The following is a 25,287-nucleotide window of genomic DNA, read 5'->3' as shown; positions in this document are numbered from 1 at the left end:
TCTGCATATGCTATTACTAACGGGATGTTTTAATTGCTGCTTTTGGATCCTGCACAGCTATTTAGTAACAACAGCTTGTTTGCAGTTTCTGCTGCGCTGCCATCTTTAATCATGTCACTCCAAAATGGTTTATGTAAATCAAAAAGGGACTTGAAGCAGCCATTAATCTCTACTTGTCAAGATTGAGCCGGCCGGTGGAAATGCAGTGTTTCCTGGCGTGACATAGCATCCTGGCAATCCGCCTGCAGATCTGGCAGCATGCAGATGAAGACACCTGGCAGTAGGAGAGAATGTGGAGGTATTTTTAGGATTGATGCATCTCTGCTCTGAAAGTAGCAGCGGCAATACTGCATGCAGAATGAGTAAATGCCCAGTGCAAACGTGCATTTTGACATGTTCTAGTTTATACATGCTACCAACATGCAGAAAACAGCTACTGAAATGTGACACATAGTAATAGTTATAATAAAATGTATTTGCTGAATTCTACCTATTTCTCTTTTTTGAGTTATCCATGTTATACATTCTTTTGGAAAACATTATTTGTACAAGTAGCTGAATATTTTCTATGGCTCATTAGTCAACGTTTGATTGTAATGATTCCATATTCAAAGACTCAGTGATGCTCAACACGATTATTATATATACTTAAAAACACTTTCTGGATGGCTGTAAATCACAGAATTAAGTTTCATGAGGCTGTTACTAATTTCTAAGTTGATTTCCCAAAATCTACTGGTATGGTTATCTGTGAGAGTGGGAATTATCAAAAAGAAAATACTGCTGTGATTTCAAATCACTTAAAATTAAAATATTCATGCAATCTTCCTCTGGTAGTGGCCAAAGGCATAATTAAGAGGCTTTTTTTTCTTTTTTTTTTTTCTTTTTTTCTTTTTTTCCAGCCACAATGCCTATATATAAGATACATGATTAAGTGATTTCAACTTTGTTAATACCTGTACTAAACCAGAGCTTTAGGTCAGAAAGGCAGCACTGGAAGTCACAGAAATACTGTCATTTGAATCCCTCTAAAAATGTGATTGTACATCATCTGCATATAATTAGAAGCAGGTGCACTATCACGCAACAAAGAGGTAACACTAAACATTCAGTATAACAGGAATCTGAGATACAAAGAACACTTAGAGAAGCAAATTAATCATCTTGGGACACCATAAAGACAAATTAAACTGGTTATCTGTTAAAAGATGTTTAGAAAGTTCCTTTTTTAATTTTTCCTAAAAGACTTATATAAAAACTGTGAAAATGCCAAGAGTGAAGGTGATAGATTAGATGATATGCTACATGGAGTAGACTGGATGTAGGTAAGGTATAGAATCTAGCCCTGTTGAAACATAAGGTCTTTGCTTCATACGCTACCAAATGATACCAGTCCCCTGGCATCAGCAACCATTCAGAGCTGTGTTTAGAAAACTGGGGCTTGTGCAAATAAAAACAAGAGCCCATCTATGGGCTGGCTTTACTTGACCTAGCAGTTGCCTCCCATACTACTAATTCTTCAGTTTTGCATTTCATTATTTCCTTTCTTGACCCAATTCCATTCATATCGAAGGGAATTCTTCCATTGACACTAAATAGGCATTGGATCATATCCTAATTTAACCATTCCCAAGAGAGCGAGTCTAGAGCTGCTTAACTGCTGTAAAATCAGCATTCACAAAAAATCATTTAGAATCTGAATGGTTGTTCAATTCTGCCAAGCCTCTATCCCCTTTTATCACTAAAAACTCCATAATCAGGTATTTGCCCAATGAACAGCTGTACTGCACCTATATGTTCATGTGTACAATGTTATATTATTGTTATTTGTTGTTCATCATTCATTATCCTCCAATTGCACCTTACTGATTATATTTTTTACAAAACCACCATTTCTAGAAGAGTGATATTTTTCACTTCACCTAGCATTTTGCAGCATTGTTTTTGTCAATCAGAATAAATAAAGGCACACCATTATTCCTGGCTATCGTCTTCTTCGCTTTTCTTAATCTTTCTCTTCCCCATGGCTTTTAATAGATAATTTTGAGACTAGGGAAGGAAAATTAAAATCTGTATACATTTTGTTTGGTCAACAAACACAAGATGAGTGTGCCAAATGAATTATGATAATTTCTTTTTGAATCATCCCCACTTTAAAATTTCCAGACATCTATTCAAAGGAAGGAGACTAGCATGTCTCATTCAGAACTAGCAAAAAAAAAAAAAAAACAAAAAAAAAACAACTCTGAAATCTAACTAAATAGTGCATGAACACATCTTCAGATGAAATGTGTTTGCTTAAATTAGTCATTGAACAATTACAAATAAGAAATAAGTATGCAAGAAAATCAGTGTGATTTGCAAATCATTTGTGAACAGAAAAAGAGCAGCCAAATACACCGGATAACTGATTAATTGCAATTAGAATGTGGGGCCCTGATCATGCATAGCTAATTTCCCACTGATCTGATTTCAGTGAAAATAGGTTTTGATCCATGCTAATGAATTCTCTTCTCAAATCAGTGACTTTACTCCTCCTAAGGAGAGTATTGGTTCACTGCTGCAATGAAAACAATTCCCATTTCCTAAAGAGCTTCATAAAAATTTTAACTTATTTGATTAACAATGTGACACATTTAGAAGCAGTATAAATAAATAAATAAATAAAATATTTCTCTGGGGCCTGTTGACATTTGCTTGGCAAAAGTATGTGGATCCCTGTTAGCACATGGATGGGTGTGACAGCATCAAATGATCCAATAAGTGCATATCAATGCATTTGTTTTATTTAAAGAAAAGTTTTGCATACACATTCATCAGCATACTCAATGATATGTATTTATCATTCTTCTTTTCTCTAAGTATAGCAAACTAGTAGCAGTGTTTGATTTTTCTGGAAAATCCATAGTCTGTACACGGCTTGATAGAGTCAGCATTTTGCTCAGAGTACTGGGCTCCTGGTCATGTTCCAGCTGAAGCTGTCAAGAATTTTGCTCGTGACCTGTTTGAGAGCAGGAATCGTGGGTATGTATACCTTGCCTACAAAGAATGGATATAAAGCAGACCAGCACCATCAGCAATTTGCACAAATGTGCTCTCAGGCAGAGGAAGGACTGGCATCTGCTGAGAGCATCCAGGTGGGTTAGCAAACTGCCAGGGCAGATGATCTGCAGCGGAGTAATTGCAACAAAGCAGTGATGAAGAGAAACTAACCTGAATGCACCAAAATCACTCCAACATTCAGATGTTTCCCTCCAAACAATGTAATCCAGTGTTATTTCCATCTTTCTTACATCTTTGTTCAGTCTCTCAAAAATCAAGGGTGGGGGGGAATTTTAGCCTGTGTTCTGGGATGCACATAAGCAAATGGGACTCACACTTGCAGAAGAGAGAAGAGGATCATTAAAAGTCATTAAGCTTACATCAAAGGTTAAAATGACTTTTGCTTCCTACCACATGCAAGCGTAAATTAAATAAGCTGAAACAAGCCAAAGGAAATGTAACAGCAGAGCAGACTCAAGCAGAAGCAGCAAGTTCTTTGTTTTCCACCTCTAAGATGAAAGATTTTGTGTAAGAACTCAAAGGCAGAATATACCCACAGTTTTGTACAGGGGAATTAACAACCTGCAGATGTATTAATCTTCTAACACAAGTGTTGAGAGAATTCCTGAAACATAGAAATCATACAGGCAATGATTACTGTTGGCAGAACAGAGCCTGACACCAGTTTAACCCTGAAGTAATGCTGATGATTTGCAGCAGCGTGGAGGCAGAAGCTGGAGATGGCCAACCTGACAGACTTGTCACAAAGCACATAAAAGGGAAAACTGCATTTAAAATAAAAAGTACTCAAATAATTTCAAAAGAAAAAAAATGCTCTGGAATAAAAGGGATATTCATTGAAGAAATATCCTGCAAAGCACACAAAGCAAGAGCACCAGAGACAGTCAGACTTGTAGTAAATAAATGTTATTACACTGCCATGATTACAGCATCTTTCCTGTTTTCAGGCTGGTTGAGCCATCTGGCATGGGCATCCGGATAAAAGTTATGCAATTATTAAAACAAGCTAAATTAAATTAATTTAAATTAATCACAGCATATGAAAATAAGTGGCCAGAAGCATCAAATCGTAGTTGTTTTGAACATGATGACCTATTTTTCTGGTTTTGCTGGGCTTTCTCTAATTATGGGCTAACATGCTGTCTTTGAAACCAGTGGCAAAAGTCCAGTTGAGTGAAAAGAGAGAAAGATCTGTGCAGGGTGTTGTTTCCCTGGTACACAAGCAGTGACATGCTTCATTAAACAGTGTCCACATACAGCACTCACTGAAGGATATCGATACTTCCTATGACTGTGTTTTGGCTAGTTGAGTAGAATGTGAAGTTACTACTACATTATATCAAAATGTTTCCTATGCTATTTTGAGAAGGTCTAAAAGGCTTTTTTTATCCCTTTAAATGTGATGAAAGATTTGCTCTGCTAGATATTAAAAAAATAGGTCATTTTTATCCAAGTGTTTCCAAAATGATCATCTAAGGTCTTTCTTTGTCACAAACGCAGGTTTTCTGTTAAGAATTTAGCCAAAGCCTTGGTGACAACGTGTTTAAAAAAAAAAAAACAGTGTAAAAAATGACTAACAGAAAATGGCTTGATTTAAAGTGCTGAAGAAAATGGGAAGGCGTTCAACTAACTAACAGCCTCACAGAGCTGCTAGGAATACGAGCAGTTGAGAAGGAGAATCCCAAGAAGGAGAATCCGTTAAGTTATCTCTATATTTACCAAATCTGCTTGCCAGTACATGGAGGGAAGAGGCAGCAGCTTGCCTACTACTCGGTCAGAGGCAGCCTGGCTCCAGGTTTAAGAAGATGCTCATGTCCTACTGACTCACCAGGATGTGTTTTGCATATGCAAAGCTCCTGATGCATGCCTGAAACCAGGCAGTGGAGGCACTGAGGCTACTACTTTCCCCTGCTAAGGTCATGAGTAGCCCCAGCTTCAGTTAGAGCTCCCTAAAATGCTTTCCTGCACTTTCATAATGCATTAAAATCCACCCACAAAGTACATACATACACTACAGCCCAGACAAAAGCTCCCTCTGAACTGTTTGGCTTTTCTTTCATTTATTCTCAAGTGTTTTTCCTATTTTTTTTCTTATTACATTGGCTTCAGATAAACCCTTTTACAGAACTTCTCTCAATCTATAACTGAATGTGTGTAAAGAGCCAGTTCAACTACTTTAACGCATTGGGTCGGAGTCAGAGCAGCAGACAAAACCCTCTGTTGATTTGTTTTTATGCTCTTGATGTGATGTCTCCCACTGGGCAGAACCAAGTGGCACATATTGAAGGGGTTTTTGTGGAATGCACAGAAAAACTGTACTAGATATTGACAAGTAATTTCTCAAAATGTTCAGGAAGAAAGGGGAAAACTGTTTTAAAACAAAACATTTTTCCTAAGTGAGATCCATACTTTTTTCAATAAAGCACAGGCAGGAATTTTTATCAGTGGCATTTTATTTTCTTCTTTAAATAGAAAATGGTAAAAATGCATTCAGTGTAGGGTTCTATTCAAAAAACTAGCCTAGGCTTCCCATTCGTACCTTACCTAACACAATTAAAATGCTGAAGTGCTAATAGCTGTAGAGAAATCCAGGTGTGGAAGACATCACTTGAACCAATGTGGAATAAAATGTTAGGCAGAGGGGATTCTTTAACTGTAATTAGATTTTAACCATAAGTAGCTGCAATTTTACTACTTTCTCCCCCTTCCAAATTGTGAAGAAATTCATTTGAGTAAGGCTGATAATCTGCATACTTTCAGTATAAGGAAATTAAAATGAATAAATTATCCACCCAAAATGACACAGGCATTTACAATAGGGGTCTTATCTCTAATAGCATTGTTATTACCGTTATAATTGTTACAATAAATATTTTTGGAAAATCTCAGCCGGTTTCTCATATGCACATTTAATTCAGAGCCCCTTTCAAGTAAATATCATGCTCATTATGTCTGTGTTTCAGTAGACTAGCCTGAAATCTTTGCTTTCGTAACTTCTCACCTTCTGAGTATGTTATTGATCCCTAGATGTAACGTGTTTATCTGTCGGGGAGAGGGATGAGGAGTCTAAAGATGCAATTCTATTCCTGGCCTTCTCATTTAAGACTTGTGAACTTTAGTAAAACACCTTTAAAAAGAAATTGCCTCAATAGTGAAACAGGTTAATGCCCCAAATGTGCCTTCTCTATTTAAGGCAGTAGTTTTTTTTTTTTTTACAAAAGGGTTGGATTAAATGTAAGAATCGCTCATTTTTATAAATAGGGGTTTAGATCCTTGACTGAAAGGCTCTAGAAATGCTAATTATTTTTATTCCAGCATGTATGTATAAATGATCTTGCTGAACAATCAAATACTGCAGCCTTTTATATTTTCTTATGCGGTTAGTTCCACTAGGATTACAGTTATTTTAAAATATACATGAAAGACAGCAGTTATTAGCAAAAACCTTAGAGATTTGTATTGACAGCAAGGACCAGAGGGTTAAAGTCAGCTATTTGGAAATCTCTGTATATAAAAATACCCACTAGACATATCAAGCATTTGGGTGTGTATACAATTGAGCATCACATCAGCTATCTGTGCTTGTAAGCTAATAAAACCCATGCACAAAAACCTGATTTATATGCATACCTTGGGGTTTGTGCGCATTAAAAATGGCAAGGGCAAATATCTGTGAAGAATTGCATTTGCCTCGCTTTGAAAATCGGCCCATTAGCATCAGTCTGTATATTTAGATAAACAACCCGTCTCCCCCCTTCCTCCCGAGTGTTTATTGTTGTAATGACCACGTTAGCACAGAAACACAGTGAAAACAGGTGAGCGTTTAGAAAGGGGCAAAAGAGGGGAGTTCCCATCATACGATTAATCAGACAAACGAGGTATTTGGAGAGAACTGCAGGCAGCTGAGTTTTCTGAAATGTTTGTTATGAAGTAATTGCATTATGAAAATAATCAGCTGCTCTGCATTCTGATCATTAGAAGCTGATGATATAATTGTGTTATAATGAAAAGCATTCTGGTGATTATTCCGTAGAGAACTTCTCTGCAGATAATATTCAAATTTACTTTATTTTGGCATCGTTTCAAAGAAGCTGGAGGTACAGTGCAAACAGCTGGACTGTGAGGTAATGTTGTTATAACTTCTGAAGTATGTCCCTTTAAAAAAAAACAAAAAAAAACAAAAAAAAAACTATTATCTTGAAAAAGTTCTCTGTTTATCTGCATAATGCCAGCTGAACTTATTTGTGTTTTACAGTGGCTCATTAAGTAACTTTGTTCTGTAGCTGCAATGAGAACCAGCGGTTTTATTCTTCCTTTTGCCTGAATAATTAATTAGAAAGCATCCCACAGCCATAAAGAATTGGTAATACTGTAATTATTTCCTATTCTGAATGATGTTTCATCAGATGCTCTCTTCTGCTAATGCTCTGTGTTAAATCCCAACTGCTCACAGTACTGGTGACTGAACTAATTTGAGGTACTTTGCAGGGTATAATGCTAGTCAGATCTGTTCCCATTGGGAACTTCACTGTTGATTCAAAATAGGCATGTTATATTTCATAAATTTAACTAATATATATATCTATACACACACACATATATATATATATTATAAATCTCCAAACTAGCAACCTGGTGTAACCCATCATATATGTGAATGCAGGCTATCTCCTAAAGAATTCAATCCATTGAGCTTTGATAAAACGAACGATCTTATTGAGGAACCTATTCTATTGAATACCTGGGATCCGGGGGATGTAGGTAAATGAAACTGGCTGGACAGCCGGGCCCAAAGAGTTGTGGTAAATGGAGCCAAGTCCAGTTGGAGGCCAGTCACTAGTGGCGTCCCCCAGGGCTCGGTGCTGGGGCCGGTCCTCTTTAACATCTTCATCAATGATCTGGATGACGGCACTGAGTGCACCCTCAGTAAGTTTGCAGATGACACCAAGCTAGGTGCGTGTGTCGATCTGCTCGAGGGTAGGAAGGCTCTGCAGGAGGATCTGGATAGGCTGCACCGATGGGCTGAGGTCAACTGTATGAAGTTCAACAAGGCCAAGTGCCGGGTCCTGCACCTGGGGCGCAATAACCCCAAGCAGAACTACAGGCTGGGAGAGGAATGGCTGGAGAGCTGCCAGGCAGAGAAGGACCTGGGAGTGATGGTGGACAGTCGGCTGAATATGAGCCAGCAGTGTGCTCAGGTGGCCAAGAAGGCCAACGGCATCCTGGCTTGTATCAGAAACAGTGTGACCAGCAGGGCTAGGGAAGTGATCGTCCCCCTGTACTCGGCTCTGGTGAGGCCGCACCTCGAGTACTGTGTTCAGTTTTGGGCCCCTCGCTACAAGAAGGACATCGAGGTGCTTGAGCGGGTCCAAAGAAGGGCGACGAAGCTGGTGAGGGGCCTGGAGAGCAAGTCCTATGAGGAGCGGCTGAAGGAGCTGGGCTTGTTCAGCCTAGAGAAGAGGAGGCTCAGGGGTGACCTTATTGCTCTGTATAAGTACATTAAGGGAGGCTGTAGCGAGGTGGGGGTTGGCCTGTTCTCCCATGTGCCTGGTGACAGAACGAGGGGGAATGGGCTAAAGTTACGCCAGGGGAGTTTTAGGTTAGATGTTAGGAAGAATTTCTTTACTGAAAGGGTTGTGAGGCACTGGAACAGGCTGCCCAGGGAGGTGGTGGAGTCACCATCCCTGGAAGTCTTCAAAAGACGTTTAGATGTAGAGCTTAGGGATATGGTTTAGTGGGGACTGTTAGTGTTAGGTCAGAGGTTGGACTCGATGATCTTGAGGTCTCTTCCAACCTAGAAATTCTGGGATTCTGTGATTCTGTGAATCTCCCTGCCCAATGAGAAAAACAAGTTATTCCCCTGTCTTGTTAAAAGCGGTGTATTTTTGTGCTGTTTCCCCGGTACCTGAGTGCACCTCAAGCAGTAAAACATAGTTTTATGCTCTACTGACTGTATTACTTGCAGGGAGATGTCTGGGCTACAACACTAGCTAATCTTTGACTTGTAACAAGCTCTTTGAAAAAAAAACATGAGTAGAAAACACTACCTTTCCCCGGGTAAATGTAGATGCAGGCCTATTTGATGGGCAATACGGGTGAGAAAGCAGAGGTGAATGCTCTTTACTCAAAAACACCCATCAGTATTTTTACTCAATAAGACCCATCGCCCTGTGCTAGAAATAGGCATTTCCAATCTCTGAATTTCCCAGATGATTTAAATCCCCTCCCTACCTTTTTATTTGTGAATTTGAATTTTATACTTGTTATTTAGTGCAGAAAAATTAAAAGTAGCCATACAACTTGGTGTGGGGCTAGCCAAGTAGCAGTAACGATAGCTTGGAGGAGGAAAGGACAAGCAGGTACACCCACAGCAGGACGCCCAGGACCAGGTGGCTTTTGGAGATATTCCAGGAAGAAGCCTGCACAAGCTCTATGGGCAAACTGTGCCAGTGCTCCATCAGTAAAGAAGCTCTTGCTGAGTCTTGGCCTTGAATGTCTTGTGGTATTGAAAATGTCACCCTAATAACAAAATTGTTACCTATTATGTAAATATAAGAAGAGGATATCGGGAGACCTTTAAGGACTTTTCTTTGTAGTTACAGTCCTGCACAGCTGACCCTGCACCTTTTGGGAGGTCAAGGAAGTCTCAGGGTTGGCATGTTCTTGTTCCACCTTTCCCTTGTACAGTTCTGCTGTACAACCACAGTAATCAAACAGCTGCAGCACTGGTTTGGTGTACAAGAGGAACTCTCCCTGCTTTCCTAATTCTCAGCTCTTCCAAAGGTGTGTTCACATCTTCACCACCCTGCACCTGCGAAGTGCTGAATCAAGTGAGAAGGCTGGAACAAAGTGCCCTGTTTCTCTTGATAATGCTCTTTTTCAGGGAAAGTAAAAGCCCACACCTTTCATTGACTCTAATTGGAACAGCACGTAATTGGCAGTGCTGAAAATAAAGCCACTAACACAGATGTTCCTTGTTGTCTTAGAAATTTAAAAAAGTAGCAGCACCTGAACATGAAAAGAATCTGTAAGCTTCTGAAAGGCATTTAGATGCTTAATTCCAAATTGCCTTAGTAAGATTTAAGTACCTAAATACAATTAAGAAAAAAAAAAAAAAAAGCTGCCTATAATTTCTGAAGAAGAAAATAACCAAGTCTTAGACCTCAAAAGCCTCATCTCCATTTCCTGATTTAAATATTGTATAATGCTTCTAGACAGAAGGAGATAGAAAAATGTTCTCCTCTGTTCTCTGCAGCTCAACCAACAGAGAACTTTGGCAGAGTCCAAGTGCATTAAAGTTGGAGTTGATGTCTCTTAGTGTATTGGTCTATGAAGCTGATGGCTGACATGCCCTTTCTTACTTTCCTACTGCAAGGGTCTCAAAATGGCATTGTAATAATGAAAAGCTATAGTGAAAGAGTTTGCTTGTGGCTGGAGGTACAGCTTTGACTCCCTCGTTATTATGCCTTTTGCAGAGAGCTGGATGTGTCATGTAACTGCGATGTAAGTTTTTGAGTAGTTGCTTTTTCAGTGCTTTTTATTTTACTGCAGTAATCAAAGAGAAAAATCATTTCTTTGACATGTTATGTGAATCCAACAGAGAAATGCTGGAGGGAGGCTTTGGGATTTGCTAGCTGCATATTCTGCTGGCAACATAAAGGAAGGATTGGGATAATTCCTGCACCTTTGATGGGTTTGTGCTATCTCCAGATATTGCTGAATCACTGAGGCTATAGAACTTCCACCTGGAACTCGTTAAAACATGGAGGGCAAGCAATATTTGTGTCTAAAATGTACCATATTGATGCACATATTGGATTAACTTTTGATTCCTTTTTTAAATGCCACCACAGAGAAAGTCACTGCATGTATGTAATAATGTCTCTTCTCACTACCACTTCCCAGAATATCCAGAGACATAAATGGATATGTGGTCCTTCTGGGTGTGCGTGGGGAAGCCTTTGGCAGCTTCTTGTTTGTAGCTTTTATTTACTAATTAGAAAAAAGTGTCAGAAGTCTTTGTTCCTCATGGGGTCCCCTTGTTGTCTATACATTGAACAACTGCAGGAATGTACCTGTGAATGTCCAAGTGAGACAGTAAGAGGAACCATGAACAAAAACATGGTATGGAAAATGTTTGGGAGCCACTGTTAATGGATATGGTATGTTCATGGTATATTTTGGCCACACCTTGAGTGCTGTGTTCAGTCTTGGGCCCCTCACTACAAGAAGGACACCGAGGCCCTGGAGCATGTCCAGAGAAGGGCTATGAAGCTGGTGAAGGGCCTGGGACACAAGTCCTATGAGGAGTAGCTGAGGGAGCTGGGGGTGTTTGGTCTGGAGAAAAGAAGGCTCAGGGCAGAGCTCATTGCTCTCTGCAAGTGTCTGAAAGGAAAGGGTGGGGAGCTGGGGGTTGGCCTCTTCTCACAAGTAACTACTGACAGGACCAGAGGGAGTGGCCTCAAGGTATGCCAGGGGAGGTTCAGGTTAGAAATGAGGAGACATTTCTTCTCAGAAAGAGCAGTCAGGTGTGGGGACGGGGTGCCCAGGGAGGTGGTGGCGTTCTAGGATTCTGAGACAGGTAACGTTTCTGTCATCTGTGACATCTGTGAACAGGGTCCTCACAGAGACATTCTGATAAAGTTTGTTTATTTTAAGACCAGGCCTTTGTCTAACAGTTGCACTAATCTACAGATATGCTTGATTATGTTGTTGCTTATACTGGTATGGCACCTAATGTTGATGATATTCAACCATCCACTTCAGCAGCACCTATGAGCACATCAGCCAGGCTGCCTTCTCCTGTCTGCATGCCCACTGTGCTAAGCAAATGATAGGTATGGTTCAAACAAAATAAATAACCATTTTTACCCCTAAGCCACGCAGTCTAAAAATTATGCATAGCAGGGTGTTAGTAACAGATGGACTGTTACAGTGTATGCCATGAATACCTCCTAAGAAATGAATATATTGTGTATCAATATTGTGGTTGGGGAAATAAAAAAAAAAAAAAAAAAAAAAACCCTTGTGAAGAGTCATTACCGTGAGTAAGCAGTATAGTTTGGCACTTTTGACTGGGGTGGTGGTGGGGGAATAACAAAAGCAATCCTTCTGTATAATGGAATAACTGTCTGTAACACCTCCATTTACATCGGCAGTCAATTCTCACTCGTAAATAGCATGCAGGCTAAACTAAGGGAAATATTAACGGTTCACAGATTGAGAATTTGCAGAAGAAATTTTTAGTACATGGTGTGCTTTTGCAGCCTATCCAAAAAGGGGGCAAGAGTATGTGTGGGGAGATGCTAATAGAAGTCTTGGAAGACCTTTAATTATAATGGTATAAATGAAGTCTTAGCAATTCACACAGATTTCTTTGTAATAAATGCATCATAGATGTCTTCAGTATCTGCCATAATGTTATAATTTCCTCTGGTAATTATAAGTCTAACTTCTGTGTAGTGAGTTTACATATCTATAAAGCTTAATGTTTCACATCCTACACCATGCTCCCCTGATAACAGCAGTTTGCTGCTACTATTGGCTTTTTATTATACGGCCCACTATTACTGAATATGGTTTGTAATAGCCCATTTCTTTCTTTCCTTACTCCTAGTTTAAAACCAACCATTTTTTTTTTAACGCTTGTAATATGCATGTCAGTCAGAGCTGAAACATTTTGCTTGGGGGCAAATTCTGGTCTTCATTGACGGCAAAACTCCCATTCATGTGAACGAAGCCAAGATTTGTCTGCAGCTGCTTACAGCTCATTTCATTTGGAAAAGTGGGCTAGGCTTGTGCTTGGCTTTTGGTAGTGTGTCCTTCCAAGAAGCTCATAACCTTTCTACAAACGTCCTTCCTGAAAGGAAACAATCAGTGGAATGATAATTAAAACGAGTTGAAGCAGAGACTGAACCAACCAGGAGGCCTTAATGGATTAACTCCTTTTTATTCAGGGAACCTTCCAGCACTCTTTCAAGAACAAGTGCAAGCATGAAAGGTGTGTCCCCTAATCTGGAGATCTGCCTAGCAAGAAACTAGCTCATCTGGTGAGAAAACCAAGCCCGGTTTTCTGTACCATTTGCTGAACAAATGAACACCTAATCTCTGATTAATTAGGACACTTACACAACTGCCAAACCAACCCTTAATAGATCTAGTCTCTGATGCCTCTAAAAGCTGAGAAGCCTTAGTCCTTTCTGGCTTTTCTCATGCAGTTGTTCTCATACTGAAGTTTTATTATGCTTTCTGCATTACAATCAGCAAAGCCACCTGATTACATTATACAATAGAATATCTGACTCACTCTTATAAATATCTCTGAGAATTTTTCAAAACCCCAGGTTGCTAATGTTTAAGTCAACAAGAAGAAAAAATTAGTTCTAGATCTCTTTTCTTAAGGAACTCAGACACTAAAAAAGAAAGTCACAGGGCAAAAATTGCTTCCTACTCTTAAATCCTGTGATGTGTTGCAAGCAAAATAATTCTAAGCCTCCACCAAGGCTGTCCATTCCCAAAGGAGGTAATCTATCAGCTTATTGTACTGTTGCAGGTTACATATTCACTAATGGTTTATTAGTGTGTGTATTGTAGATGATCAACTCTATGATTAATGCACAAGTGCTACTGAGTTTCTCATATTTAATAAATATTTTCAGTACTCTTATTGCTTTATCAACATAAATTACAATAAATGTCTAATAATTGTAAATCAATACAAACTCTGCAGTAAATCATTATGAACCACAGAGCTGTTAAAAAGAGAAAAGCCAATCCAAATCTTTTTCATTGTTTTATTGCATTTTATTTTATTTTTTTTTTAACAAGTGTGCTGGTTGAATCTCCTCTTTGGAAACTTTTCCTCAAGATGAGGTTTGAGTTCTTAGTTTTCCTATAGGCTGAAGAGGCAACTGTGATTCTTGAGGTCTGTGGTTAACTTAATTTTACCTTGTCTCTGGTGATCCTTTCCTTTCTCCTCTATTTAGTTATTATAATTGAAACTTGTGCATGCGCTGAAAACAATGCACCCTCAACTTCTCAAAGAACAGACTGAACCACACATCCTTGGTTTCAGCACAGAGTGGGCCTTAGGATGAGCCTTCTTGTCTAAATTTATTTTGGAAGATGTAGCTTTCCGATGGCTGCTCCTCTGGGTGTCCTCTACTAGCAACGTGAGAGGGAAGTCTTTAAAGAGCAAATCCCAAAGTAGCTCGCTAAAGCAGGAAGGATGCATCTTCCTCCACAAGTGACAAAAAAGGGATGACTAACTTTGATTCAACACCTACCTATTGGATGGCTTAAGTTAAGGAGAATGAATCATTCTGTTAGTGTACTGGTCTCCTTCATCTTCGTAGAACAAGAATTCTGTTGTCGCTTCTGCTTTTATGTAGTTCTTGCTCCAAAGTATCTAATAGTTCAATCTTCCAAAGAAATTTTACTGAATCATATTATTGAGTTGAAGGTACATGGAGTCTGGGTACGCAGAGACTCAAGCCTGCTGAATTTAACTGCAGGAAATGCCATTTAGTGAACAGGTTTTCAATAAATTTTAGTATGGCTATTTGCACTGGATTGGCCAATCTGTTTAATGCTTCCTGCCCTTACAATGTGGGCCATTACATAAGGGATGATTTCAGGTAGTCAGGATTGTAATGCGAGTGAAAGTACTTCTAACAACCAAGTCTTTACTGTGTTGGAGTGAGTCAGTCCCAGCCAGCAGAACTGTTCAAATTACTGCCAGTTCCTGAATTATCCATTTAAAAAGTCACTTCTCACCAATTCCAATCACTAGCACTGAGGACTTCTATCAAACCTCTGCTCAATATAGTTTATAACGAGTACAACTTAAGACACCTTCCACAAACAGGCCTTTGACTGAATATTTATACTAGCTTTCCTGTATGTAAATAGTCTATCTTAATTTTACTCACCAAATGAAACAATTGTAAACTACTGATGAGTAGATTTCAACACATCTTTCTCTCTTAATCACCAGGAAATATTTGCCTGAAATTCTGCAGAGGGAAGATAGCTAGCAGCTGGGGAGTATTTTGCAAGGCAAGGTATCATTACCAGTTTGGTGCTACTCTGCCTGTTAAACTTCAGAAAATTGTAATGCAAGGAGATATAGCTGCAGGTACAGCAGGTATTTAATCAAGTTTTCCCACTTCTCCCTTTCAAGTTGTGATTAACAATTAGTAAGCTCTGTTAAACTCTTGCCTGCTGCTCAATAAATGGATCTGATTGTCAACATATTTCCTTCCTAGTGACATCCTTAAATACGCCCACACAGATTGCTCCCACTTGAGGCAAACTTTTAAAACAGCATCCACAATTTCAGATGAAGGCAATATATGCAGACATGACCCAAAATATGACAGCAAAGAAGCCTATTAGAGTATTTAGGTACCATTTGCTTTGCAGGAAGCTTTCTGTTGACTTTCTTAAAAAAAAATCAAGGATGATCAGAGAGAGGGAAAAAAAATAAGAAACTGATGTGCGTGGGAGAATGAAGGACAGAAGATATTAATTCTCAGAGTCAGTGAACTGTAGTGTATAAAATGAAGCCCCGGGAACATATGCCACATGCTTGTGAAGCGCTGAATGATACCAACACTCCTTTTCAGCAAGCACAAACAAGCCAGCCAGATAGGAAGATGCCGTGAAATGAAAAGGGAAAGAAAACAATAGAATTATCTGTTTTAATTTTCCCCAAAGGACAATGCAACTTATCACACCAGCTACAAAAGTGCATAAACTGTGGCCTAATATTGAAGATTTATAGATTATAAACTCAGAAGAGACAATTACATTCACCTAGTCTAACCTTTGGTACAGTTCATAATATATAAGCTTTCCCTGAGCACTTCTTGCATCAAGGCTATAACTTCTTGCAGTGTTGGGGCTCTTCTAGAAAAGCATCCCAACATTAAGACTTAAAATGATGAGGGAATCAATACCATGCTTTAGTAATTTGTTACACAGGACATCAGTGGCTTAAAAAATGTGTGTTTTATTTCCAAAATGATTTAAATGGTTTTGCCCACTGGCTTCTCCTATGCTTTTGTCAGCTTGATTAAAGAGCTTTCCATTATCAGAAATCTTCTCTCCGTGTTCCTACTTTATAGATTAGAAGGTGGCTTAATCATAATCCGTTTTCAGATAAACTAAATAAATCAATCTTGTTTAGCTTTTAACCATAAAGAAGGATTCCAGACCTCTGTGGAGGTCAAATACTCTTCTAGTCACTGCATGATGTGGTCCCAGATCTGATATCTCTGACATATTTTCTGTCTTTCTGTGACATTTACCTTGTTTTAGTGAACCAAGTAGCTTAAGTTGGACCATCTTGTCAACTGATTCAGAATACTCTCTGAAACCAGCCATTCACTGTGGTTATTTCTTATAACTCAAAGCTCTCACTGATAAGTAGTGTAGGGATGCCATCTGATTGCTTATCACAGTTCTATAAGGCAGTACAGTTATAATGCAGATTTTTTTTTTTCAGAGACTTCTGATTGATTCTGTTCACATTACACTTGCAAACATTCCTCACAGAAAAACACAAGTATCTTGCTTGTACATATTTAGATTAGTTTCTGCATTCTGGTTCAGCTTTTCACCTCTGGATGGCAGCTTCATAGCCACCTTCTGATGACAAAGCTTGGAAAACATTATGACTTTATTTGCCTTTAATTAAATGGGTGTAGTGGTCTTGGTACCATTTTAGTGAGCAAATATCTGCCTCTTAAACTTATCGAAATAGCTAATACAGTTTACATACTGATTGGTCAGAGACTGTGAATACCACAATCTACTCTCTTTACTTGCACATATGAGAGGTGCTAACAGTATTTGTGGCAGCATATGGGCTAGCTTCACATCACTGCTAAAATATTTCCAAGCTGCATCAATACGGAAGAGTAGTCAGAGAGATTTTGACTTGGTTACTCTGTCATTTGTATGAGGAAAGGCTTTTGTAGCTCTAAGTGTAAGGGGGACAATTCTGGGGAAAAGGCTTACTACATTAACAACATTTTTAACCTTTCTTCTCATTTACATGTGTTTCAACAGTCTTACAGAAGGTGGTAGCAGCTACCCTAAAGAAAGGATTGTGCATGACTCCCTTTTACAGGAAATACAAGATTTTTATTTATTTATTTATTTTTTCCTTCATATGGACACCACTTTGCTCTTTAATTCTCTATGGTATTTATATAAGAAGCAGTTGAAGTAATTCTCAAAAAATATGCTAAGAAATAGGAACATTTCATGTGTTGTTCATGTGTTTATGGCCAAGAAGTCAAATTTAAATCGGAATCTCAGCACCATAATCTTTTAGCAAATGTTACCAGCTGTTCAGCTCCACGCTTTCTTCTAAAAGTGAGTAAGAAAACGAAAATCCATCATATCAGTCAGCTAGAGGTTCTTAGTACTCTTACCTTGACAGATGATACATCAGAGTGCCTGGAAATCTCAGTTTTAATGGGCTGGGATCCATCTTCCTGCAAATACTAAAATAAAAATATGTATCGAGTCATTTATCGAGTGAGTCTATACATATATAGGCTCACTTTTTATATGTTCTTCTGAGAAGTAGTACTTAATTTTTCTTCTACACCTAATATGTTTGACTATATTTTTCTTCATGGAAAGGCCCAGTGAAAGTAGGATGAGGACTCTAGTGCTTTGATATCCTTCCAAATTCAAAGAAGTGTGAGAATACTTAAGGGGAGGGGTTGGGGAGGGAAGGGATGCAGAGAAGTAAAATAGGTAGGAAATTTCTGAGAAATTCCCCAAAAGTTTGGGGTGGGGGGAGGGACTTTTGAATGTGGAATAAAAATGCTACTGTTTTTCTTCCCCCTACATCTTACAGTCAATGGGATCTCAGGGCAAAAAAAATCCTTCTTTGTATGCATATGTAATTTTATATTATATATATAACTCTAAATTCTCTCTACATAGAATTATATGTATAAATTGGTATATTGTCATATATATGATATATTACCTAAATTTTGTTCTTCTCTCATAGCTGTGCAGGGTCCTGCATGAGAGAGCACAGATGCTGAACATGTTGTTAGATGTTACTGTAGTAAAGATCAATATATAAGCTTAGCGTAATAAAGATAAATAAATTATCTGGGGGTGAGCATGGTTCTTAAACAGTATAACACAACAGTAAAACAGTGTTTTACAGTGGGCAGCTGAAATATGTGATGTAAAATCACATCTAGTCTAGGCTCTGTGCCAGATAGGTGTGACCTTGGTGGCAGTGGGAAATAACACAGATTACACAGTACACTTCTAGTACCATAGAAACAGTCCTGGAAATATGATCTTTTAAATTATTTTTTCTCCTTTCTGGAGGGGGGAAAAAAAAAACAAAACAAAAACAGACAAAACCCTACACAGAAAAGCTGGTTGCCTGTATGCCTTATACCAACCAAGCCTAACGACACTGGGGTTTGTTTGACAGCAAAACTGCTGGAATAACTGAGGAAAACAAATAGCGTTTAAATCCACATTTAGTATTTCTTGTAGGAAGGAGCTGGCTAAGTATTAGAGTAACTCAGATGCTAGCTCCACTTGCGTTTCTATATCAAATAATATCTTGCCTTTAAAGGCAATCCCCTTCATTCCCCAGCTCTAGCCTGTTTGACCCATTAATCTGTTATGACACTGACCTTTGGCAATATTCTCAAACTTTGCTGTCCAGCTGTCAATTTATCATCTATATAGCTCCATTCTTTCCCTTGTGCTACTGTTTGACACTGAAAATGCTCCACACTAAAATCCAAACATCTATAACCTTATCTTCAGATCCCAACTTACAGCTCATCTTTCACAAAACCTACTCTTGTCATTACAGACCAATTCTTCTCTTGGCTTCTCACCTCCAGCATTTTCCCTTGCATTAGCAACAGCAAACATGCTAGAAATACATGAAAACCTGATTTCATTCTTCTTATTGTCTGCTGACTGAAATGAAAGAAAAAAAATCAATTTTTTCATAATACATTTTACTTTCATTTTTAGTCAGGCTGGCAAAAAATGAGAAGAAAGATGAAATTATTTAGAAATGGAAAAAAATGTTTGACCCTAGATACAGTAATTCAAATTGTTTCTTAAACTCCATTTGTATTATAGTAGAATTGATTTTTTTTTATGAAACATTTTTATTTAAAAACAATATTTTCCAGCTTCTCCATTTTTCAAACAGTAAGTGCATATTTTCATTGACATGATTCAGTTTCTTTTCATTTTCATCAAAAAGACTTGATTGGAAAAACGTCTCATACTCAGTAGCATGGGTAGAACAGACAACATTGCAATACTTCTTTGCTATGTACATTTCTGTGCAAATTCAGTCTTCACATCTCGTGCTTTAATCTGGAAAGTTTTCTGGGCAATAACATCTCCATTTAGAGTTTGTACAACACCTGTCACAAAGAAATCTGGACTTCAGTACAGCCTTTCCGGATATATTCCAAAACAAATACCAGTGATGGGTGGAAATCACCTACCTATCCTGTTCTTTCCAGGTTTAGACTCACATGAGGTGTCTCACAAGAACTATACTGAGCAGAGATATTCACATGAATAAAATAATGGTGTTTATATACCCAAGAGGAAGCACTTAAGTGTTGTTTAATGTAAAAGAACAGAACTATTAACAACAGCATAAATATTGCCAAGAATCTTGGCAAGAGATGATATATTACTTAAGGAATTTATCTATATCTATTATTGTAAACCTTTGGCAAGACAACAACAGAAAATTTAGCCAAGGTGTTGGCTTAAAGGTCTGAAAAATGCTTGAGAAGCTTTGGATAGGAAAATTCACTATCTGGTATGCTTTAAATGGCTTTCAAAGCCAAACATTCTTGGTAACAACTGTACTTGAGGAGCACTGAGATGACTGTATATGGCTGCTGTTGGAAGACATACGTAGAAGACAAAATAAAACATCCAATCTAGGAGCCACCCACTATCTATCCATGCATCCGGTGCAGTCATGAAAATGGCTAGTGTATGTATGTGTGTGCATACATGTATACAGAATCATAAAGGTTGGAAAAGACCTTCAAGATTATCTGGTCCAACCATCGATATATGTTTATATGTGTATATGTGTATTTATCTCCTGGCATTTGGAGGCAATATTCCCATTGAGTCAGGGCTTGCTCCCACAGGTCATATCTAGCCAAAGCTAGATACAGACTCCCTAGCTCTGTCCTGTTCAGCATCAAAAATGCTGGTGGGAAGCAACGATCTCAAAGTTCTGGCCTGCTTTCTGTTAAGATATACAGTGCCCTTTCTTAATATCACACAAGGGGCATAAAGTATATAAAGGACATAGGATATCATATAGAATAACTGCAGTAATTATTCCTAGCTCAAGCACAGAACGAAGTCATCCCATTTCTTTTTCCCCCTCCCCACTGATTCCCTCTTTCCTGCAGCACTTTGTAGGTTTGTGACTATAATCAGCAATTCTATGTGAAAACTTATCATCTGATTAAGCACCGTTGGTTCAAGCTGATAGGAAGAATTGCCTAAAAATAAGGAATCAATTCTGAGCCAAGTGTTGTAATTTTAAAACCACTACTTAAAAGGTATACAGTAATGTAATTAGTCAGGGATGTAATTAGAAACATTCTGATGATGGTGGTTTGAGTGAATGACATTTTATGCTTAGTCCCACATTTTGGAAATGCTACAACCTGATTCAAGATCTGAAAATAACTTTTGCCTTGAACTTTTTACACTGCAGAACTGGAAAAAATAATCAGGAATCTCTCTGAGGTGACATTCTCCCGACACTTCCCCAAAATGCCTTCTCTACAACACTGCTGTTGTATGATAGTCTTTATTCAGATGAAAAAGCAATTTCAGGTGCCCCAGCTTCATGTCAGATTGAGTAAAGACTAATCAGACTTTCAATCTTGAAGACGTTCTTTATGGCAGCGTGTTATACAGACACATTTAATAGATGCTCTGCTGATGTACTCTAACTGTCGTATTTATTAGCATTAGGCTTCTTTCTTGATTCTGCCACATAAAATCTTGGCTTGTGGAAGTATTCAATTAAAAAGTTTCAATTTCCATGGAAAATGGCATTACTTATTTATTTTCTCAGCCGTCTAGAGCTTCAGGGTGAAGTTACCAACTTCTTAGCATGTAATCTTGTATACAGGATTGTGGTTAACTGTCCCTGTATGCAAATGCAAGTTAAACTGACTTAAGCCATCCTAAAATGAAAGAGAATCAAACTTAACCAGTGTTGACTTATATATTTAACAGGGCGAGGGCAAATACATGAAGCCGTATCATGGTGTAACTTGTAAGACTTTTGTATCTTTTTTTCCCTATTTGTCGGCCTGACCCTACCCGTAGGGAAGTCTTGTAAGACTTTTGTATCTTTTTTTCCCTATTTGTCGGCCTGACCCTACCCGTAGGGAAGTCTGCTGCCTCCCTGGGGCCAGGGTCAGGGACGTGGCCAGGAAGCTCCCCAACCTGGTGCGCCCCTCTGATTATTATCCGCTCCTGATAATCCAGGCGGGCACTGATGACATTGACAACAGAAGCCTGAAGGCTATCAAAAGAGACTTTAGGGGACTGGGACGGTTAGTGGACGGAGCAGGAGTGCAAGTAGTTTTTTCGTCCGTTCCTACGTTGACAGGGAGGGGTACGGAGAGGACAACGAAAGCTCACCTGTTAAACACGTGGCTCCGGGGCTGGTGCCTACGCAGAAATCTTGGGTTTTTCGACCATGGGGCAGTTTACTCAGCACCTGGTCTGGTGGCCGTAGACGGGTCCCTATCCTTTAGGGGAAAAAGGATCCTGGGCCAGGAGCTGGCGGGGCTCATTGATAGGGCTTTAAACTAGGTAAGAAGGGGGATGGGGCTGGAGCGAGGACTGTTGGGGCTGTACCAGGGGGAGCAGTGGCAAGGCCGGAGGATAAGGTAAAGGCCCAGCTGAAGTGCATCTACACCAATGCACGCAGCATGGGTAACAAACAGGAGGAGCTGGAAGCCATCGTGCAGCGGGCAGGCTACGACTTGGTTGCCATCACGGAAACGTGGTGGGACCAGTCTCATGACTGGAGTGCTGCGATGCCTGGCTATAGGCTCTTCAGAAGGGACAGGCAGCATGGAAGGGGTGGCGGTGTGGCTCTCTATATTAGAGAGTCTTTCGATGTTGTAGAACTCGAGGCTAGGAATGACAAGATCGAGTCCCTTTGGGTTAGGATCGGCAGGGACAACAAGGCTAGTGTCCTGGTCGGGGTCTGCTATAGACCGCCGAACCAGGATGAGGAGACGGATGAGGAGTTCTACAGGCAGCTGACAGAAGTTGCGAAATCGTCAGCGCTTGTACTCGTGGGGGACTTCAACTTCCCTGACATATCCTGGAAGCACAACACAGCCCAGAGGAAGCAGTCTAGGAGGTTTCTGGAGAAAGTGGAAGATAGCTTCCTGACGCAGCTGATTAGTGAACCTACCAGGGGTGGTGCCCTGCTAGACCTTCTCTTCGCAAACAGAGAAGGACTGGTGGAGGATGTGATTGTCGGGAACAGTCTTGGGCAGAGTGACCACGAAATGGTGGAGTTCTCTATTCTTGGCAGGGCCAGGAAGGGAACCAGTAAAACCACTGTATTGGACTTTCGGAGGGCTGACTTTAGGCTGCTCAGGACACTGGTTGGTGGAGTCCCATGGGAGGCGGTTCTGAAGGGCAGAGGGGTTCAGGAAGGCTGGGTGCTATTCAAGAGGCAAATCCTAATGGCACAGGAACGGTCTATCCCCATGTGCCCAAAGATGAGCCAGCGGGGAAGACGACCAGCCTGGCTCAACAGAGAATTGTGGCTTGAGCTTAGGAGGAAAAAGAGGGTTTATAATCTTTGGAAAATTGGGCAGGCCACTAGGGAGGACTATAAGGATGTAGCGAGGCTGTGCAGGGACAAAATTAGGAAGGCCAAAGCTCATCTGGAGCTCAAGCTGGCTACTGCCGTTAAAGATAACAAAAAACGCTTTTATAAATACATCAACACAAAAAGGAGGACTAAGGAGAATCTCCATCCTTTACTGGATGCGGGGGGAAACTTAGTTACAAGAGATGAGGAAAAGGCGGAGGTGCTCAATGCCTTCTTTGCCTCAGTCTTTAGTGGTAAAACCGGTTGCTCTCTGGATACCCAGTACCCAGAACTGGTGGAAGGGGACGGGGAGCAGGATGTGGCCCTCACCATCCACGAAGAACTGGTTGGTGACCTGCTACGGCACTTGGATGTGCACAAGTCGATGGGGCCGGATGGGATCCACCCAAGAGTACTGAGAGAACTGGCAGAGGAGCTGGCCAAGCCCCTATCCATCATTTATCAGCAGTCCTGGCTATCGGGGGAGGTCCCAGCTGACTGGCGGCTAGCAAACGTGACGCCCATCTACAAGAAGGGCCGGAGGGCAGACCCGGGGAACTACAGGCCGGTCAGTTTGACCTCAGTACCAGGGAAGCTCATGGAGCAGATCCTCTTGGGAGTCATCATGCGGCACTTGAAGGGCAAGCAGGCGATCAGGCCCAGTCAGCATGGGTTTATGGAAGGCAGGTCCTGCTTGACGAACCTGATCTCCTTCTACGACAAAGTGACGCGCTGGGTGGACGAGGGAAAGGCTGTGGATGTGGTCTACCTTGACTTCAGCAAGGCTTTTGACACCGTTTCCCACAGCATTCTCCTCAAGAAACTGGCTGCTCTTGGCTTGGACTGGCGCACGCTTCGTTGGGTTAGAAACTGGCTGGATAGCCGGGCCCAGAGAGTTGTGGTAAATGGAGCCAAGTCCAGTTGGAGGCCAGTCACTAGTGGCGTCCCCCAGGGCTCGGTGCTGGGGCCGGTCCTCTTTAACATCTTCATCAATGATCTGGATGAGGGCATTGAGTGCACCCTCAGTAAGTTTGCAGATGACACCAAGCTAGGTGCGTGTGTCGATCTGCTTGAGGGTAGGAAGGCTCTGCAGGAGGATCTGGATAGGCTGCACCGATGGGCTGAGGTCAACTGTATGAAGTTTAACAAGGCCAAGTGCCGGGTCCTGCACCTGGGGCGCAATAACCCCAAGAAGAGCTACAGGCTGGGAGAGGAATGGCTGGAGAGCTGCCAGGCAGAGAAGGACCTGGGAGTGATGGTGGACAGTCGGCTGAATATGAGCCAGCAGTGTGCTCAGGTGGCCAAGAAGGCCAACGGCATCCTGGCTTGTATCAAAAACACTGTGACCAGCAGGGCTAGGGAGGTGATCGTCCCCCTGTACTCGGCTCTGGTGAGGCCGCACCTCGAGTACTGTGTTCAGTTCTGGGCCCCTCGCTACAAGAAGGACATCGAGGTGCTTGAGCGGGTCCAGAGAAGGGCGACGAAGCTGGTGAGGGGCCTGGAGAGCAAGTCCTATGAGGAGCGGCTGAAGGAGCTGGGCTTGTTCAGCCTAGAGAAAAGGAGGCTCAGGGGTGACCTTATCACTCTGTATAAGTACATTAAAGGAGGCTCTAGCGAGATGGGGGTTGGCCTGTTCTCCCATGTGCCTGGTGACAGGACGAGGGGGAATGGGCTAAAGTTGCGCCAGGGGAGTTTTAGGTTAGATGTTAGGAAGAATTTCTTTACTGAAAGGGTTGTTAGACATTGGAACAGGCTGCCCAGGGAGGTGGTTGAGTCACCATCCCTGGAAGTCTTCAAAAGACGTTTAGATGTAGAACTTAGGGATATGGTTTAGTGGGGACTGTTAGTGTTAGGTCAGAGGTTGGACTCGATGATCTTGAGGTCTCTTCCAACCTAGAGATTCTGTGATTCTGTGAAGACGTATCATGGTGTAACTTGTAAGACTTTTGTATCTGAACAGCACTTTACAGTTTATACCAAGGAAATAAATACTTGGGCTAGAACTACCATTTGGATAAGCTTCAGAGATTTTTCTGTGGGGGAAAAAAAATAAAAAAAAATCAGGATTACTACTATTTTGTGAATGAGACCAAAAACTTATAAAATTAGGTGGTACTTTGCAGTTACCTATCCTAGTGAGAGTACTGTTACCAGATGTCTTAATCTCATTGTTTTGGTGGAAAAGTAATAAAGATGTTTTTTCTAAGGATGTAATAATAACAAAAAGTTAATAATCATGAACAGAGAAATTTGAAATGGGTATGAACAGAAAAGATTTCACTGAGGGTCAGTGTTATGGATGGTTCTTCATG

At 40.4% G+C, this 25,287-nt stretch overlaps 1 long non-coding RNA gene across 1 annotated transcript in view; it reads left to right on the top strand.

The window, feature by feature from the left end:
* Positions 1-7,090: 7,090 nt before the first annotated feature.
* Positions 7,091-25,287, top strand: part of LOC106017963 (uncharacterized) — a 24,958-nt gene continuing 6,761 nt past the window's right edge. The window contains exon 1 of the long non-coding RNA XR_001191756.5: positions 7,091-7,187. This is a non-coding gene — a long non-coding RNA (uncharacterized lncRNA). The remainder of the gene's footprint in view (positions 7,188-25,287) is intronic.

Source organism: Anas platyrhynchos, chromosome 4 (genome assembly GCF_047663525.1).
Source record: "Anas platyrhynchos isolate ZD024472 breed Pekin duck chromosome 4, IASCAAS_PekinDuck_T2T, whole genome shotgun sequence".
Lineage (NCBI taxonomy): Eukaryota > Metazoa > Chordata > Aves > Anseriformes > Anatidae > Anas > Anas platyrhynchos.
Note: the sequence above shows the minus strand (reverse complement) of the source record. Positions and strands in the feature narration are given on the sequence as shown.